General features: G+C 43.3%; 1 protein-coding gene across 11 annotated transcripts in view; it reads right to left on the bottom strand.

Moving 5' to 3' along the window:
* SEMA6D (semaphorin 6D) overlaps positions 1-19,834 on the bottom strand; it is a 54,251-nt gene extending 34,417 nt beyond the window's left edge. For 7 of the 11 annotated variants that reach the window (XM_031028948.2, XM_031028999.2, XM_006727429.3 and 4 more), the window contains exon 1: positions 18,344-19,833. The gene's annotated coding sequence lies outside the window, so the exon portion shown is untranslated. Of the gene's footprint in view, positions 1-18,343 lie in introns of all 11 variants that reach the window. The other 4 variants (XM_031028978.2, XM_031028987.2, XM_031028955.2 and 1 more) reach the window with 3 other exon arrangements.
* Between the last annotated feature and the right edge of the window lie 347 nt (positions 19,835-20,181).

Raw genomic sequence — 20,181 nt, 5'->3', positions numbered from 1 at the left:
TTATTTATTTATTTATTTATTTGAGAGAGAGAGAGAGCTCGAGCAGAGGGAGGGGTAGAGGGAGAGAATCTCAAGCAGACTCCGTGCTGAGTGCCTAGCCTGACACGGGGCTCGATCTCATGACCCTGCGATCATGACCTGAGCCGAAATCAAGAGTGAGACGCTTTACCAACTGAGCTACCAGGTGCCCCTTCTTATTATTAATCGTAGAGAAGCAAATTATATCAATGAGGTACAATCTCAAATTAGCTTTTTTTTTTTTTTTTTTAAAGGATACTATTTAATGCTGGTGAACTTGGGATGAGATCAATATATCACACATGGCAGGATAACTTAGGACAACCATTTAGAAAACAATTTGACAATGTGCACTACACACACTCCCATCCATGTACATTAGCAATACTAACCTTTGACTCAGTAACTTTACCTCTAATGATTTATCTTAAGCAAATAATCTGAAATAAGAAGAAAAAAAAGGAACCTTATTAGAGGAAGATGCTCATTGTAGCCTTATTTATCATGGTGAAAAAATTGGAAGCAGGCTAAATTTCTAAACATGGAGAAGAAATTAAAATAAAAGTATACTGCATCAGCTTTGTGGAATATTATGCAACCATTAAGATGATAACAAGGAAGACCAGACATCCTCAGCTTATGATGTAATACTAAGTGGGAAAAGAATCAGAATATAAAACTGTATATATACTGACTACAACTTTATATAGACAGAGATACATATAAATACACATTAAAATGGAAAAGATAAAAAATTAAGTTATTTTATATAATAACTTACATTAGGTTTTTTCCCCTTTAGAAAGAAAACTTTGTATTTCTTTAATATTTAAAAAGGTAGGATGGAGAGATGATCCATTAAAAAAAATAAAATTACCCTCCACCTCAATTAAGCAGAGAGTTTTCTTGGTCAAGATGGTTGTTATTGCCCTTCTGTTGAATAAAACCAAGAACTAATACTTCGATCCAGTGGTAAATAACTTATTTTAGATGGTAACTTCTTAGACAAAAGTATCTCTATCACTTTATATCATATTTATCCTTTGGGTGTTCAGTAAGAGAAAATGGAAGTAATTCAGAAATTGCAGTTAAATGAGCACATTATATTTTTGGCTTTGTTCCGCTCCCCTCCCAACCTTCTACTTTTCCCTTCCTAGACTTTCAGAACATAAAGTGCTAAAATAAACCAGCAACAACAGTTTCTATTTTTAGAGTGAACTTTAATCTAATTTTCACCAAGATCCATGCCAATTCAAAATCACTGCTCTTCTCTTGGTGCTAGTAATACAGTGATTGTCTTTTGCATTAAAATTTAAGAATTACAGTCACATAGGAGAAAGAAAAACTTGGCTTAGACTTCTTAGTGGTCAAATGTACATTGGCAAAAGCAAATGGAAAACTGATTGCAACTGTGTACTTGGATATTTAAAGCCAACACCGTTTTTACCCCAATGGCTCAAATATTGGCATTAAGGTCCCCTTTCTTGACTCTAAAAACATGCACAGGAAAGTGGAGAAGGAAGGCCTGGCCTATTCAAATTCCAAATTTCCACTTACAGCCCTGCAAGCGAAGGGGCAGGAAGTAAGGACACTTCTTCTGCCGGCTTTCTTGCTCACTGCTGTAGTCATCCCCCTCCTTCACCACGATCCAAATAAGTGACCATCTAAGCGTTAGATTAACTTTTATTTCAATGTGTAGCAAAACATTAAGTACGTGTTCTTATAAACTAATTTCCAAGCAGAACTGTTCATATTTAGAGGTAAATGGCTGCTAGAACACTGAATCTATTTCAGAATTTGGTCACATTGAGCCATTTTTCTCAGGCATAAAATAAATACCATAGCAGATAAGGATAATTCTGTGCTTCTGCCATTGGTTGTTAGAGCAACAAGAAGCCAGACTTCAGCTCTCTCTGTAGCCCTTTACAAATCAGCCCACTCAATACTAATGCAAATGTAAACATATCATTCTGCCAACCACTGGGGCTGAAGGAATATCTTGGGAACTAAAATGTGAACTCCCATTTGGTTCCAAGGCTTCTAGGCTAAGCATCCTATTGCCACAGTAAAACAGGCAGAAGTCAAGATGTTCTCCATCAGAAGAAAATAAAGTTAAATAAGGTAAATTAAATTAAAATAAGTAAATATAAACAAACCCCTAAACTGGGTAACTTTTAGGAGGCCCAAAGACAGGATACTTGTAGCTCTTGAAAGTAGAAAAATTACCATTCTCTCTTTCTTTCTTTCTCTCACATACACATACAAAACCCTAAACTATTTAAGTTGTTTAAAAGAATCTACATTAACACCTCTTGGTCAGGGTCAAAGTAAAAATCGCTTAATATTTAAGTGATGAAATCCATAGCACTAAGCATCAAGGCTTTGATCTTAATTAGCTCCTGCTACTGTGACTTACACCAGAGATGTTTGTAGGCTTTTAACACTACAGACTGGCTCCCCATCTCTTTGCTCTAACAGGCCAACAGCATGCCTATAAAGTAGAGAAGTCCACTTGATGATGCAAATGTGCAGGTGGGTGATTAGAGACACTTTGAGCATCGACTTTTCTTGCGATCTAAAATTTGCTCATGTAGAAGGTGGCTTCAGGCAGAACTAATGATGTATCTAAAAATGACGGCAGGCATCAGTTAATTTAGAGGGTTTTTTTTTTTTTACTTTGAAATGTCTTTATTCAACGCAATTTGCCGGTGACCTCAACTTAATAAAAAAAAACATGAGTGTATCTGAAATCTGTGCTTGCCATGAAATAGCTGTTAGTTTTAATACAGAATTCGTACCTGTGCTCTCAGAGGTGTCAGAATGACTGAACCAGAAAAGATCGTGGTTCTCACACTGAGTAAATGCAGATTCAATGGTGGTGCCTTATTTTTTATACCTTGGAGACACTGGATCTCTGTAGATATCTGGGCCGCCATGAGGATGATGGCACCTTTCTAAAAGTTAATACTGAGTATAAGACGACCCGGAACACATCTTGAGCTGGCATTAACTTGGTCCCGCACTGTGGAGTGTGTTTCAATTGGTCAGTGCCCATGCCAAAGGGCTGGCTAAATATTTTGATTATCACCTTGCAATATACCAAACTTCTTGGATCGTAAATTAGAAACTTCTCAAAGATGTCAATATTTGTATATTAGAATTTTAAGGTCTTAGACATGGATTTCTTTTTAAGTGTGGCAAAAGTACTGGAGTGAGTTAAGTCTCCTCTGGGATATTAGCCTAAAAACCTATAGACAGGAAAGGACAGATCCAAATGAAATGAGCAGAATAATGCCAGCGCTCAATGAATTTGATTTTATGTTGTAAAACTATCAAACAGCATGTAGGCTTAGCCTAGGGTCAAAGGTTTCAACAAGAGCACTGATTTCAACTTTTTTTTTTTTTTCCTTTTGGTCCCCTAATCCCCATGTCTTAATACCAAGTCTTGAGAGTGTGATCATCACAGTTATAATTCAAATGCAGGCCCGACATAATTTTATACTAGTATCTTAGTCTACTGAACTGTGAGGATTGCCTGCAGTGACCCTGGACTCCATGTCTATTCTGCCCTAGTTTACAACCGAGAGAACCAATGCCCAGGGAAATTAGGTGCATTGTCTCAGTATATGATGCGGTGGGAACTCAGGCCCAGAGCTTGGGACTCTTTACAACTCACGTCTGTCTACTCAGATCAATACAAAACAAAGGTCATTGGTGAAAAGAAGCTATCAGGATGGGCCACATGATTTGCAGGGGCCAGTGTAAAATTAATGTGGAGGTCCTAATTAAAAAATTATTAATAATTTTAAGATAGCTACAGAAGAGCATTCTAGGCATGGGGCCAAGTGTGACTACACAGGTAACACCCAGGAAAACGGACCCTGGGTGTCGCGATTTCATTATTTACTGGATGCTGACTCTTGGAAGGGAAAGGGAAAGAAAGGCTCTTTGAACACTGAAAATGCTCAAAAGTTATCTGTCACATGGATAAGTGAATGAATGACTATGCACGTGAGTGAAAGAATGCACCTAGGAAATTACTACTAAGACTCGGGGGCAGGTTGAGTTCATGCAATAAGTCAACCTGAGAACTTGGTCCATTCCTTAACAGTCACAGTTCATAATCTGAAAATACCACATAACATGATCAACCTTCCCAGCCCCGACACAAATAAGTTGTGAGAACTACGTCCAACATGTGAGTGGCCACGTGCGCACGTGGTAGGCATTACTGTGCTATTATGTGCTCAAGAAACGCCAACTGCTTACCAGAACTGTTTTGTATTTTTTCTCTCTTTTTGCATTTAGAAGTATCCATCCAGATACATTTTATGGAACCCATCCATGTGCAAAATCTACAAGCCCTTTCCTTCAGATATGAATATTTCATACGTTGCCAGGCATCCTTGATTTAAAAACAATAGTAATAATAATAAAACTACTACAATTTATTGAGGTTTTATTATGTCAATTGCCAAGTGCTTTGAATATATTTCCTCCTGACGAGGGCCTCATAACATCTCTATGAGGTAGATATATTATGCTGATTTTCCAGCTAGGAAAACCAGGCTCTGAGAGGTTGAGTGGCAGAATCAGAATTTGACCTTAGGACTATTTGGATTCCTGAAGACTCACTGCTCTTTGAAAAGAAAATAGTCCAAGTTGGACACACCAAGAAGAGCAGAGCAGGAGATATTGCTTGACTTGAAAGAATGAAACTTTTATTTGATAAGGCCTGAGTGAAGTTTCACTTTGGTGAACAGAAGTGAAAATCTAGGTGGTTAACCAATTTTCAGCTTACTACAAAGGCCGATCAGTCGTACAAAGACATGTGGAGGAGGAGCCTCCTTGCCCACATTTTATGGGGCCTTCGGCCTGATTTATTGCATTACTATACTAGGAAAAGAGGTTAACAGTGTAACAGTACAGAGTGAAAGAAGGCTCAGAGCCAAAGCTAAGATTTCCTCTCAGGTAGTTTGTAGGATGTTTCATTAAGAGACAAGACAAAGATTTAAAAAAAAATATGGGGGCGCCTGGGTGGCTCAGTTGGTTAAGCGACTGCCTTCGGCTCAGGTCATGATCCTGGAGTCCCCGGATCGAGTCCCGCATGGGGCTCCCTGCTCAGCGGGGGGTCTGCTTCTCCCTCTGACCCTCCCCCCTCTCATGCTCTCTCTATCTCATTCTCTCTCTCAAATAAATAAATAAAATCTTAAAAAAAAAATAAAAAAATAAATAAATAAATAAATTAAATAAAAAAAAATATGTGCATAACTTTCCTCGGTAGATACAGATTTACAATGTGTAATAGAAACACGGGCATCGTTATCTTTAGAGATTCAGCGGTTAATGGTTTTTGGAAGTAGGAATCATAAGAAAATGTGAGTTTATAATCATGAAATGTCTCAGAATCGAAGAAAATATAGTTAGTGTTTCTGTCTCTACCTCTCAGGAGATAAAAGTGCCTTCAGAGTTATGGCTTCTATTTATTATGATGTTTCAAAGTGTTAATCTGGCAGGAGTATCTTACTTCTTATTTAAAACAAGCTACAGAAAAAAATAAGGAAAAAATGTGGAAGCGTAGCAAAAGCAAATTCATTTTATATATATTCTGTCCACATTTTGTAGCATTGTCCTCCAGTGTCATATCTTATATATTTTTTTAATTGCCTGATCAAATAAAAAGTCTATTTTAGGTATGCAGAATTTTCAAATAATGGCAGAAAAATATTTCTGGCCAAACACCAAAGTTTTATAGCTTGAGAACACTCATGAATATGTCTATGTAATATACACTGTATGTACATAGTATGCATATATAACAGTGTGATACATACAAACGATTTGTAACAAAATGCTTATTTTGTTCATGTATCCATCCAATGGTAAGAGAGTCTCCCGCATCTAAGTCCATTGGGATGGTCCCAGTCCCCTGCCCAAGACTGCTTTAGGCTTCAGCCATGAGCAGGTGTCATGAGTATATACAGAGACCCAGGAGAAATGTGTTACTAAGAAAGGCTTCTTAGTTAGACTTGGTCTCTTGATCCGCTGGCTGTTCACTTGGAACATGCCAGTTTACTGGAAATATGAAAAGAGCTAGCCAAGGACAGGACGACAGGCTGGGAATGGCAGAGAATACAGAAAGCACCTGAGTCTTTGATGACATCGTTGAACCAAAGAATTTACCAACCCTGGAGCCACCCCCATCTCAGGACTTCTTTTTATGTGACTTAATACACATGTCCTCATTGCTGAAGCAACTTTGAGTTGGGTTTTCTGCTACTTGTAGCCAAACGCAACATGACTGACACCTATTATGTTCAAAGAACTATTCTGGCCAATTTCCATGCATTTTCTCTAATTGATCTCACATCTCTAAGCTAAGGGATATTTTCTCCACTTAAGAGAAAAGGAAACTAAGACTTGGAGAAACTAATCATATACTCACATCCAGTTATCAGATAGGACAGGATTGCAACCTTAGTCTGCCTGACTTTGAAAGTTATCATTTAAAATCTCTGTATGTGGGGCACCTGGGTGGCTCAGTCAGTTAAGGGTCTGACTCTTGATTTCAGCTCAGATTATGATCTCAGATTGAGCCTGCTTAAGCTTCTCTCTCTCCCTTTCGCTCTGCCCTTCCCTCCTCTGTCTCTTTAAAAAAAAAAAAAAAAAGCCTCCTAAAATCTCTGTATGCCTTTGTGTACAAGTGTGGTGGTATTGCATTTTTATATATGTCCACACTCATACACCTGTGGTGAAGGTGTAGCCCATCATTTATCACATTTTTCGGTCTTTGAAAAGCTAAGATGTTCAACATAAACATGTTGAACATAATAATGTTAAAAAGACTGAGGCAGAATTGAGGGAATATTCGATAAAATAAAGCAAATGGCAAGAGCTGGGAAAAGTAATCATTACCAGGTTTCCTTTCCCATGGGGATTACTTATTTTCCTTCTCACGGGTCAGATAAGTCCAGCTCTGTTCTTGCGGCTAGCTGAGACATCAACATCGTGCCAGATGACATCTGCATTAAATACTTATCAATCTGTATGGATACCATTAATGAGTAGGAATGTCGTAAGGGAGATATGTGTCTCTACAGAAAATACCGAATCAAAGATGGCACATTTCCTGGATGGGGGCTACCATGCACCTTCCATTTTCAAAGAAGACTTTCCTAATCAATCAAGGCATTTCTTTTTCTCCCTGACCTTGGATATAGACCCACAGATTTCTTTAACACTAGCTGCGGCAGCCACTACCAATCAGTCAGGTGTGGCCCTCTACTTGGAAATTCATTTGCCCTGTGTGTCCTACATGTTCCACAGGGGATGGCTCTTCAGGGACATAACTGAAATTACAGGGAAATTGTGCCATGCTAGCTTATCTACCCCTGAGAGCTGAATGAAGCGAAATTACTGCTAACTGAAAATATTATCTATGTATTTCTGAAAATTGAGTCTAAAAACTATATTAGCAGCAATGAAGTTTAAGTGACCCCGAAAGAAAAGGGCAAAGTGTTGTAAAATATAAATGGCAATAATAAATTTGAAAGTTGGACTATTTGTGTGTTCGTCTCTTTTTTACCGATAGCTATATGCACATTCGTGAAGTGAATTCATATTTTGAAAAATCACCATTGGATTCGATCCTATCACCTAGCTAATTAAAATATGAAAATAAATACAACATTAAGCAATCCTACCACTAGAAAGAATCTTGGAGATTCTCTAGACTCTCTGCTGCCCATCCCCACCTCACTTTGTTAAATGAGAAAACTAAGGGCAGGAAGGCCAGTGCCTTGTCCACAGATATCTGCTAACTCCATTAAAACATCTTCCTCACAGCCCTCCAAAATGACCTTCTGGTCCCCCAAATTCTCCTCCTTTACTCAGTCACCCCATGAAAGACAACAGGATTCAGGGATTCTGTAAATGCAGTTAATCAGGTAAATAATACTCATCCTCACAAGAAATAAACGAAAGACTACGAACAGTATGCTGAGTACAAAGTAGGACATGAAGATCAGTATGGTGAATGTTTGTTTTGTTACTACTATAATGATTATTTTTAAAAGCCCCCCAATTGATTATTCTAAAAGTAACAGGGCCCTCCTGAGCACTTATGTTCTATGGCTTTATTGTTTCTTCCACTGATGGAACCAAGGTTTTCGAGTGAGTGGCTGAGTTGTGGGCTTTGAAGTCATCAGACAGGCATGGGCATGAATCCCGACTCTGCCACGGCCTGCTCCTGGTGAGGTACTGAGCTGCGGTAGACAGAATAATGTCCCCACCCCTCCCCAAAGATGTCCACACCCTAATCCCTGAACCTGTGAAGAGGCTACTTTACCTGGCAAGAGGGACTCTGTATATGTGATTAAGGAAAGGATCTGAAAACAGGGAGATTTTCCTGGATTACCTGGGTGGGCCCAATGTAATCATCAGGGTCCTGAAAAGATGGAAGGAGGAGGCACATAGCCAGGAAGGAGCTGGGACTATAGAAGCAAGTGAAGAAAGGAAGGCAGCCTCCGGAAGCTGGAAAAGACGGTTAAATGGCTTCATCCCTAAGGCCTCCGGAAGAAATACAGCCCTGCGGACACCTTGCCTTTAGCCCAGTGACACCCATTTGGGTCTTCTTCTGTCCAGAACTGTGAGGTCACACAGTCACGTTGTTTTAGACCTCGGAAGCTATGAGAATTTGTTATGACAGCAACGGGAAACTAACTGATGCTCCTGAGCATGTGTCCTCATCTATAAAATGGGAATAAAAAAGTATGTGCCCCACAGGGCTGATGAAAAGATTTTATTAAGAGAATATAAAGAAAACACGTTAGTGCTTGGCAGAGATTAAAAGCTCAGTGAATGTTCACTGTCATTATACATGTGATATCATCACATAGACTAGGGATTTATATAGTGCTGATTATAATAAACGGTGATTCCATAAAATGTAATTCATTCTATCATAATAATACCTTACATCTGAGCAGCACTCATCTGGCTTTTATGAAGAACATTCACCTCTGCTGTCTCAGGTGATGCTTATTAGAATTGTGACTCCACAGATGAAGAGACTGAGGGCCCGAGGGGACAGTGCTTTCCTCAGTCACTCAGAGAGCACTCTGTTGGCCAAAGTTGGAGTCCAGGTCATCTGATTCCAAATACCATACACTCCCAATCTCATCATGTGGCTTACAGAAATATACGGGCATGATATGCAGAATCTTAATATGAAACAAAAATGATAAAGCCAAATGATGATGGGGTTATTCATCGCACACCAGACCATTTCCCATACGACCTCACCCAGTGACGTCTTCTGCCAGGGCCTCCAGCCCCCGCTCCTCCAAGCGCAGCCTGAGTACTCTCCCTAATGCATCTAGTCAATTGTGCAAAGCACAAGGGAAAAAATTCCATCCTGACTGCAGCAGGCAATCACCTTATGCCCTGAAGCATGAAGTTTGATTACCCTTATCTCAGTTTATCATTAAATCAAAAACTGTTGCTATGAATACTGGCCTAGGACTCCATTTATGAAATGATATAGGCCAGTCAGCAGAAATAAGTGAGTGCTCTTTTTCTTTCTTAATTTCTGCTCACTGTGAAGATATTTTTTTTTTTTTTTTGAACGAGGGGGAAAAAAAAAGCCTCTTTAGCTTTGAACGGATTTTATTACTTTCTTCACTCTTTCATGAGCTAGCCGGGATGCCTCTGGCTCATCACCATTCTCCCTGTGCTGTAGGCAAGAGGTTTCAGATCTGATACCTGGTGGCCTGCCAATGCTAGCCTTGAGGGATGGGGGGATTGGGTAGGGATCTGCACTCTGGCCATACCAGAGCATCATTTATCAAAGCGTGGTCAAGGGACTGCAGGGTGTGGGTCACCTGAAAATGCAGACTCTGGACCCAGCAGAACAGAGCTATTAGTGCTGGGGCCCTGGGAATCTACCTTTTAACCCTACGTGATACTGATGAATTTTATCATTGGAGGACCGCTGGTAGAGATCAAAGCTGTGGGTAATGACAGGAATGGTCTGGGAATGTGCCTGGATTTCCCGGGTGCTATTCAGCTTTTCATCAGCCCAGGGGTCAACCAGCACAGAACATATGCCAGTCATCTCTATCGGCCTTCAGTACAACCAACAGTAGAAGCCAGATTTCTGCGCTCATGAATCCAAAATGGCTGACATCAGGGTCAGGGATATGCAACTGGGCATCAGGGTCAGGGTTATGCAACCGGGCATCAGGGTCGGGGTCAATCTCCAGGCCACTGGACCTCTCCTGCCAAACTCCCCTCTCCAGTCTGGCTGAATGTGCAGCAAGTGTCGTGCATGAGGGTAGAGGATGGCTGGTGGGGAAACTGACTTCAAGGGCTACAGATCAGTTAAAGAGACATGATAAAAGCCCCCGGGAAGAGACAGCCCAGAATGAGGGCTAAAAGCATGGGCTCTGGAGCCAGACTGCATTTACTTTTGTTTAATAGACACCAAGGCATAGACAGCACTCACCACCTGCCAAGCACTATTCTAAGTGCTGCTCAAATATTAATTCGTTTACGTCTCACTACAGCCCTCTAGGTCTGTACTACCATCATGGTCCATGTTTTCTGTGGTGAAACTGAGCCTCAGAGAGGTGAAGTAATGTGCTCAAGACCACAGCTGATCAGTCACACAGCCCGGACTCACACCCCGACGGGCCGGCTCCACGGTTCATGCTGTTCGATACCCTGCCACGCTATTTCTCATGGATCCAACTCCCCTGGTTTGACCCTTGGAAAACTGCATCAGCCCCCATCCCTCAGTGTCCCCGTGCATAAAATGAGGACATTATTAATAATAGAACCTACCTCCAAGAATGCTAATCAAATCATTTAATAGCTGCGCTGAAAAGAGTATCAGGCACACAGTAAGCACTCAGTAAATGCTAGCTCTTAGTTCCCAGTCGGTCCTACACTCTCAGGGGCAGCCTGAGGATTAAATTAGATAACATATTCAAAGGGTCAGGCACAGTGCCACGGCACACAGAAAGTGCTAGCTGTTATTATTAGCTGAGTTGAGCCAGGCCAGTTTATTTTAGGTCCTGTCTGGAAGGCAACTGGGCTTTATGCGGGAGAAGGCAGCCAGTCCTCCAAAAAAAATAACTGGGTGGGAGCCAGACTAATTATTAGACTGAACAGGTTCTCTGCTTTATGTCACTGGACTATTCCTGAAAAGTTCCTGATAGTGAATTTGTATATGCTTAATCCTTTTTCCCCACTGACCTATTTTATAATTTCTGATTGATCTTTCATTGGCGGTGATCCTTCAGACTTAAGTCTTCCCTCAGACTGTCATGTAACTATTAACTTGTAAAAGACTTAAATGTACCAAGGAAAATTGAACCACTGGAGCAACTCTTGCCAAAGTAATTGGCTTAATCATTCCCTAATGTAATTGTTTTCATTTTATTTTTCCTGTATTATGTGTTCTAATAAGCACGCTTCTACTACACTGAACGTCCCGTCTTTCCTTCCATGAAGATTATCACCTCCACTAGTAAACGTAACCATAGTTAAGTGGTTTGATTACAATTTGTGTTAAGTCAAGGGGTGAATGAAAGCTTGGCAACCCTCATACCCAACAGCCTAGCTTGGAGTAGGGTTGGGCACAGGAGGGAGGACGGATGTGGGGAGGGAGTTGAGAAAGTGGGCTTGTGGGTTGCAACTGCTGGGAGGTGAGTTTATCCTGAAAGCTCAGACCCAGAAAGTGCAGCTGAATCCTTAGGGTCTCTCCAGGATGGGATTTTCCAAAAGGAAGCATTAGGAACTTTCCAGGTTGTTTACTGCTACTTTTTCACTTTATTAGGAAAGAAACTGTCAGCTCCAACCCCATTTTTTGCAGAGTTTACCAGGCATGATAGGCTCTATCTGCAATGTAATAAAATGTTAAACTCAACTGACACGTTTACTAAGATGTTTGCTGCGCATCACTCTGCTACCTTTCAGAGACGAACAGGCAATCCAGCCTCACTGGACCTGCAGTGAGGTCTGAGCACCTACAGTCCAGCTCTTATCATTCTCACAGTTTTGACAAGTAGTTCTACTCTCTTCTGCTTCCTCTCCCCACATCCCCTTTCCCCCTCTCCAAAACCCCCCATATATGTATGCAATTTATTCCTTACCATAGAGTCTATGTCTAACATAGAGTTTTTTCAAGTTTAAAAAAGATGAAACCAGTGAAGCAGGACCCTTCTAGTTTGGTTCTGCTAAACATCCCTGTGGGGGGAACTGTCTCGCTGGGTAATTTGAGGCAAATCATGTTATCCCTTGCAATGTTCCTGTGCAACACTGAACCAGTTGGCAGTTGATACGGGGTTTTTAGCTCTGATCACGGAGCAATCTACTGAATCGCGGCAAGACTGATCCCATTCATTCTGATGGCTTAAGCCATGGGGCCATCTGCTGAATGGCTAAGTAGAGAAAATAGACCAGAGATACTCAATAAATATTTGTGGATTACATGGCAAACTGCCTCTTCACACCTGAAATGCAAGTCTGTCCTAGGCTAGGACTCAAATGTGGACAACTGATCGAGACCCCACCCCCACCCCCACCCCAGGGCCTTTGCCTAAGCTGTTCTCTATGCTTGGAATGCCCTCCCTCTCACCACCTCCCCCACTGCCCCTCACAGTCCACCTGTCCAAATCCTACCTAGTTCAAGGACCAGCTCAAATATCAGCGGCTCCACAAAGCCTTCCCTGACTACTCTAGCCAGAAATAACTTCTCACTCCTCTCAATTTCCATAGGTCTGTGTGTTTGTTTTCGGGCCCTTAAAACGCTCGCCATTTTATTTTGGCTATGTGTTTACCTGGTCTTTTCTATACCACTCAGCAAGACCCTTGAGCTCTGGAACTATGTGTCAGTTCCTCTTTGAACCATCTCCCCACCCTGGCACCTACTTGTGCAGAGCAGACCTTTGGTAAAAGTTGGCTGAATGAACAAATGGTCACCCCAGCAATGACAAAAACAGAAACAACTGCAACATTCTTTATTCCTTCTTCTGCCTCTCCTCCTCCTCCTTCTTCTGTAGCTTTTCAAAAAATGTTTACTTGATCCACCAATTACCCAGGGGAGGAGGTTCAGGGACTTACTGATAGATGTAGACAACTCCACAGACCACAAAAGCTTCCAGAGACCCCTATAATGACAAGTGATGCCTAGGCCAACGTAGACGCTGGGGGAGTCTGAGTCTCTGGTCTGCTGACAGCTGGCTCCTGGGAATGGAAGTGTTATTTTCCCAAAGAGCTTCATCTGCTCTGGTTCATATGTGCCAGCTCCTCGTCTGACTAGAAACTCCTGACTTTATTTTTAAACACAGACTCCAGTAATAGGCTAAGTAATCGCAGATCTTCCCGAGACCTTATTTTACATGTCCCAACATACTGGCCTTCTTCGAACCCATATTTCTTTCCCGTAAATATATGTTGAACACCTTAAATTTCAGCATTCTATGTAGTGGTAGTATGTATTTGTTTTTTTTTTCCCCCTCCCGTAGGAATCCTGAACAAAAAAAGGACAACAAAAGAAATGCTGATGCACGAGTGACAATTTCTCAACAATGCGTGTCTGATTACTCGTCTAGGTAAAAGGATTCTCCTGCAACCATAAGTAAGAAAAATGCGTATTACAATGTAATTCATAGTCAAACGTCAATAATACAATTTCCATCCTGGTGCCACTAAAGCTTGAACAGCTGCAGCTCTCACTGTCTTTGCTGATGGGGCCCATAAATACTCCTGGGAAATGGGACAAGGATACATAATGGATCTTCACCTGCCAAGATCAGGGAAATGAATGTCAATCGCCCCCTGATGCAGACGCACTTCTTGGTGGAGAGTGATGAATATTGCCATTTGTCCTATGCCACTGTAATCTTGGACAGGAAAGCCTACCATGGAGAAAAATGGTGGGAGAAGAAGCTGTTCTAGGACGCTTGAAAAGAAGAGTGTGTCATAATTATTTGGCCACCAGGAATAAAAGTGAAAGAAGTCACATAACAATATGATTTGGTTTAGAAAAGGTTAAAATTCAAGAGGATCCCCACACCGTACATATCCTTTCATTCGGTATAAAATTTTCCCTCAAAACAGGACTCTTTTATTGAAGACCACATGTGAGAAATATCAGGGAGGCACAAAATTGTAGGGTTGTTCATGTTCCCAGAAATAATTCAGTGTAGTGATGAAAGGGTGCGGGTTGACATGTTAGGCAGAAGTGAGTTCAAATCCCGACTCTACCACCCCCCTGCTGGTATGACCTCAGGAAAATGACCTGACTTCTCAGGTCCCTGAGTTTTCTTTTTAGATAGAGCAGTGATAACAACAGAGCCCACCCTGTGCAGTTGATTGAAGGTTACGTGATACAATTATGATGAAGACTAAGAGTAAGTGCTAGGTATTGTGTAGTGGCTGTTGTTTTCCCCTCTTCCTCTTTCTCCATCACCGTCATCTTCGTCCTATCATCCCAGCTGGTACGAGGCAGTCTCCCCAGCCCACATCAAACTCCAAAAGCAGTACTTCTAATCATAAAAGTTTTCTTTTTAAAGCTTCGCAACATAACAAATGTATCCACCTAACTCATGTCATTCTTGTTTTATCAAGCAATGACTATTGTAACAGATACCTTCTTAGTAAAAAGAAGAACCCCCCCCACAAACAAACAAACAAAAAACTGACAGAAAGTATTGGGTACGATCAGACACAAGGCCCAGATTTAGGGACATCACATGTTCTTTGTGAAAAGGGAGGAAGCAATGACATGCCCAGTTCTCCGAGGAACTTAGACAAGGTCTTTTTCTGTTTTCAGTCATTTGGAATCACAGGCTAAAGCCTACTTCATTCTTTTCTTTCCCTTTTTAAAAAAGACTGCCTTCCGAAGGTCTAGGATGAGTGGTGTCTGAGTGGCTTCTTCTAATTCTGGAATTCTGGTGGTTTAATTGTATCAAGCCCACAGAGGCTTTCCTGTGGGTTGCCTAAGGCTATGGCAAGTCCTCTCACAAGTGGAGCTCGCCACTGCGAGTCCGCAGGGCCTTTCCGCAGGTGTGCCCCCAGAACTGGATGAGGGGCCCAGCCCAGGTCGCCAAACAATGGAAACTTCCCGTTCTGGGTGTTAACTTTAGTTACCACAGCCAGACAATGCTGCCAGTGGTGTGGAAGAAAAAATTGCTGTAGCCAGCTGTGCTGTTCACAGTCGGATGGATTCTGTGTAGCTCCAAATGGTGATGGAGCCAGCAGCCTGTTGTAGCCAAGGACAGGATGATGGATGATCTACATACTGTGTCCAAGTAGAAAGAATGGCAGAAGTTCACTTCAGGGTTGTTAAAATGCTAATCTGGGGGAGTTAACAAAGGCTTAATAGAAACAAAAAGTTTGAGAAATAAGTACACCTCATGTGGTATCTATGTGGACCACTGATTTGATCGCCCTTGGTTACCTAAATAGTGGCTTTTCACAGTTAAAACCCTTCCTAGTTTTCCTGTCGGATGAATGGAAGCGGCTCCAAAGCATCTAGCCACACTGCCACTGTTGTCATGGTCCGAGTAGAAAAGTCAGCCCAACAATAGCCACCTCAACTGAAGAAGGTTATGATATGCTTAATATAGTTATATGAATTTTATTCTCTCTCTGTGTCCTGGGAATAAATCAAAACACACTTTTTTTTCTCCCCAACTACAAGTTGGCCGCTGTTCATGAAATAAGCAGCAACCTAAGACATGGGCTTTGGTGGATTTCAAAGTGAAGTCTCCATTCGCATGAGTTCCCCTGTTCTAATGACAGTTTCAATTCGTGAATTACACTAATAGTATACTGAATGATTAGTGTTCACAATTTAGGATTCAATGGCATGCTTCAAGAAAAGGGGCATATTTACATTTCTTGCCAAGTGATCCATTTTGCCACACTCTAGTTCTTTGCATTCTTACTTAAGTTGAACATACAGAAACATGTGTGCCTCACCTGGCGTTGGAACACTGGCTAGCATAGCTTCTTGCAAAGGACAGGTACTCAATAAATACTGACTGGTTGGCATACCCCAAGGGCCTCTTGCTTCCTCTAGAAATGAATCCAGAATGTGCAGGCTTAAAGTCTATTAATTGAAATAAAAGGTAATATTTTATCCTGCGATGTGTGAGGGAAGGAGTTCACCTCCTATGGTTACACCAATAATGGTTAGGCATTCAGCCAGGCTCTTAACTCTGCATAAAATGCATCAGAAGGGTGAAAAATGACCCCATTTCAGATGCATTTTTCACTCTTTGTATCTTAGTGAAACTCACATGCAAGAACAATGACTAAGCTAATTACCAGCGTTTATTATGATGGAGCAGCAAGAAGTGAACTTCTCCAGTTTCAGTTAAGTCCTTAGCAATTATGAGCATCTTTGTGAATCAAAGCTCTGATTCCTGCTTACTTGCCTGTGTGCCTTTCAAGCAAGAGAAACCACCACAGGAGGCTGTAGGGGCTCACTTACCCAGAGCACAGTTACTGGACAGATCCTTCCTGTGCAGTAAACAGCCAGTGAACTGAAATCCACTGGATTTCTAAGTTGCCCTCACTCTAAGGGCTAATAGGTTTACGTCAGAGCCATCTTTCAAATCCATCAAACCAGGGAAGACATGACCAGATGGTGCTATTAGTGGGCACCAAAAAAATGAAAGAGAGAGAGAGAAGAAAGAAGGAAGGAAGGAAGGAAGGAAGGAAGGAAGGAAGGAAGGAAGGAAAGAAAGAAAGAAAGAAAGAAAGAAAGAAAGAAAGAAAGAAGAAAAAGAAAGAAAGAAAGGAAAAGAAAGAAAGAAAGAAAGAAAAAGAAAGAAGGAAAGAAAGAAAGAAAAGGGCAGAATGCTCACAAATCTAAATCAAACTCGAGTTAATCAGCTGTTTGGTGATGGAGAAGTCACAATATTCTTGGCACACTGTCCTGCATCACAGAAATGTTCCTCAAAAAAGGTCATCTATGTAGCATCTCTAGTAGAAGCGAAGATAGGTAGCAATATTCTGTAGGATCCAATAAGACATAGTAACTGTTTGTTAATCTAACTAAATGTGCCAGTGGAAGAAAATGGTTTGCTAAACAACACATTTTGGAAATCTTAGGGTTATTTATTTAACTGTCTTTCTGAGAGCACATTCTAGGGACCTAAATCAGAGCATAGACAGTAACTATAAAAAACACAACCCAGCTATGGCTGGGCTATAGTTTATTTACCTTAAGATGTTTTAAGTTCATGATAATATAGGCCCAAATCTCAGGGCTTACTTGACAATTTCTATTTATCTAAGCCGGGTAAATGTTTGTGTAATATTTGCCAGCCTGACAGAATATGCCCGTCACCCACTACATTAAACAGGACTACACACAACTTAATCTCCTGAGTTAGATAGCTAAGAGAGCACTAGGATTTTTTAACAACTTGAATAAACCAGCATCAAAACCTATTGTTTATTAAACCAAAAGGATAGTAAAATCCTCATCTTGAGCTGTCGGGGATTTTTCTCAATTCTACAAGGACGAAACCTGGAAAAATTTCTCCAAACAAGAATTCTTCCTATGCTGAGGGACAGAGACCAAACCAGTTTAGAAAAATGTTAAACCTTTCCCTAGGACTTTAGCCTTGAAATAAACAAAAGAATCCACTTTATTGCTCCAAACATCAAGCAGAGGAAAGGACAATCCTGAAAAAGCAACTAGACTTTTTACTGCAGACTTAAAATTCTCAGTAGCCAGAAGTTCTTGGGAAAATGACCCTAGACATTTCTTTTCCCAATGTCACTGGAAACACTACCGTTATTTTTGAGAGAAAGCAGCCTCCCACAGTGGTGGACACAAGGTCCAATTACTGTTTACAAAGTCTATACATCTATAATAACGATCTACTGTCCCTTCTGTGTGAAAGTCACCCAGCTGAGACTGGCGAGGGATTGGGCTGCTGGAACGTGGTTTGCTGACTGGTCACCTCAGAACACGGAGTACTACCCTGAGTTCTTCTAATGCTGTAATTAATACTGCTACTTCATTCCCCTCTAGCTTCCACGACATTTAGCTCTTTATAAGTTCAGGATTTAAACACTCTCCCGACAGCGGTGGTCCCGAGAGTCGATTTAGCAGAAATTTTTAAAACCCAGTTCTCATCCACACCAAGTCTTTTATAACCTTTTATTTCAATCCAAGACTTATGCATGATAGAGGAAGCTTTAAGCCCTTCCAAGTTACCCAAGGCGGCTGCTCTATCAGTTTCTGCAGACCAGGAACAAACATCATCGCTGTCAAGACGGGAAATAAAAGTTTCCCTACCTTCCTCCTCACCATCCCCCAGCCAGCGGCTGCCGACGCGAGCGGCGGCTCCCTCCCGGCTGCAGGACGCCTCTCGCCGCCGGAGAAGGGGCTCATGCAAAATTGACTCTTCCTTATTTGTTTCCATCCATAATTGATGGGTAGATGAGAACGTAACACATCTCAGCGCTGGGCTCTTGCCTCCTGGCGGAGACCCTGTCCAAAACGCTTCCGTAAATCATTTCCAGCCGTAGAACAAAGCACGGAAAGTTGCGGGGGAGAGTGGCCAGCGGGAGAAACCGGGGCGCCGGGTGGGTGGTGGGGGTGGGCGGTGGGCAGCTCCGGGCCCCAGAGCCCGCCCGCGGCGCGCTTGGCCAGCAGGGGGAGAAGGAGGGTGGGAAGCGGCTGCCCTCCGGGCTGGAGCCGGGGCGGGAGGTGGAGGTAGCCGAGTACCCTGAGCCCCCGACCCCAGGCGCTGCCGGGGGCTGTCCGAGCCAGGGGCGCACTGACAGGTAGCGGGCGTCCGCGGTGAGCTGCTGGGGTCTCGGCGGCGGCTCTGCGCCCCTTCTTCGAGCGCGGGCGAATGCCCGCTGGTCCGCTCCTCGCCTTGCCGGCGCCGCGCGACCCCGACGGTCCCAGCGTCGGCTCCGGGGGGGCGGGCGGAAGGGGGCGGCCGAGCCCGCGGCCGGTTCTTTCGGCCTTGGCTCGGCTTTCGCGCTGGCTGGAGACGCCGTGCCCGAGCAGCCAGCAGCCCGCGTTCCCTCTGAGAATGTGCGGGGAGAGCGCGGAGCCGGCTCTGCCTGGCAAGAAACTTTTACTTGCCCCCTCCTTTCGCTTTTTTTTTTTTCGGGGGGGGGGGTGTGCACAGTGGAGGGGGCCTCCAAGTCCTCGTGCCCCTCCCCCTAAGCCTCCAGCAATGCCAGTTTGGACCAGTCCGCCAAACCTCTCCGGCCCGCTGCGCGTCCCTTGCACGGCAAGCGGACGGGGCTGCTTGGAAGAGAAATCAACTCTCCAGTGACAACACACACGCACGCACATACACACACACACACGCACGCACGCACACAGGCACACGCACATACACGGGCTGCGATTCAGGCTCTGAGGATCTGGGTCCGATCCCCACCAGGCGCCCGGAGCATTAGCAGATTATAAGACAGTCTTACCTCATGGGGCGGGGGGAGGGGGGGTCGGCTAGTAAAAAAAAAAAAAAGAAAAGAAAGAAAAAGAAAAGCAGCTCGTCACGCGCAGGGAAAAAAAGAAAATAAAGAAAAAATCCGTCTTTCTCTTTAGGTCTTGGCTTGCTCGATATAATCCTGAAACTCGCCACCACCAGCCCTTGCAGCAGGGACGGCAGCAGCAGCGGGACGGAGCGGGAGCAAAACAAATCGAGGCAAGGCAAATGGTGTAATTCGATCCATCTCCAAGTCAATCCATCAGGCGAGCCGGAGCTGGTTCCCACCCCGCACCAGGCAGCTCGCGACGCGGGGCCCACCCCCGGGCGCGGACGGCAGGAGGCGCGGGCGGCCCGGCGCGCTCACCCTCGGCCGAGCGCCGCCTGGAGGCCCCCAGCCCGGCGCCGCGGCCCCGCTGACCCCTTGGTGGCCCCCGCGTCCCTCCTCCCCGGCGCACCCTCCCTCTCCCACCTCTGAAGGGCTGCTCCTTCCAGCAACTCCCAGAGCCTCAGTCATCCGGCTCGCGGTGGCCGCTGCAGCCTGCGAAGCAGCCTTCTCGCTTTCCTCCCTCCTTCCCTCTTTTTCTCCTTCCCTCACTTTTTTTTCACAGCTTTCCTCCAGACATCCAGAGGACAAATCATTGCAGCCCAGAGGAGCTGCAGACGCAGTTGCTCTGTAAAGTTC

The sequence above is a fragment of the Leptonychotes weddellii genome, chromosome 9 (genome assembly GCF_054177405.1).
Source record: "Leptonychotes weddellii isolate Sample4059 chromosome 9, ASM5417740v2, whole genome shotgun sequence".
Lineage (NCBI taxonomy): Eukaryota > Metazoa > Chordata > Mammalia > Carnivora > Phocidae > Leptonychotes > Leptonychotes weddellii.
This window is presented reverse-complemented; position numbering and strand designations above follow the sequence as displayed.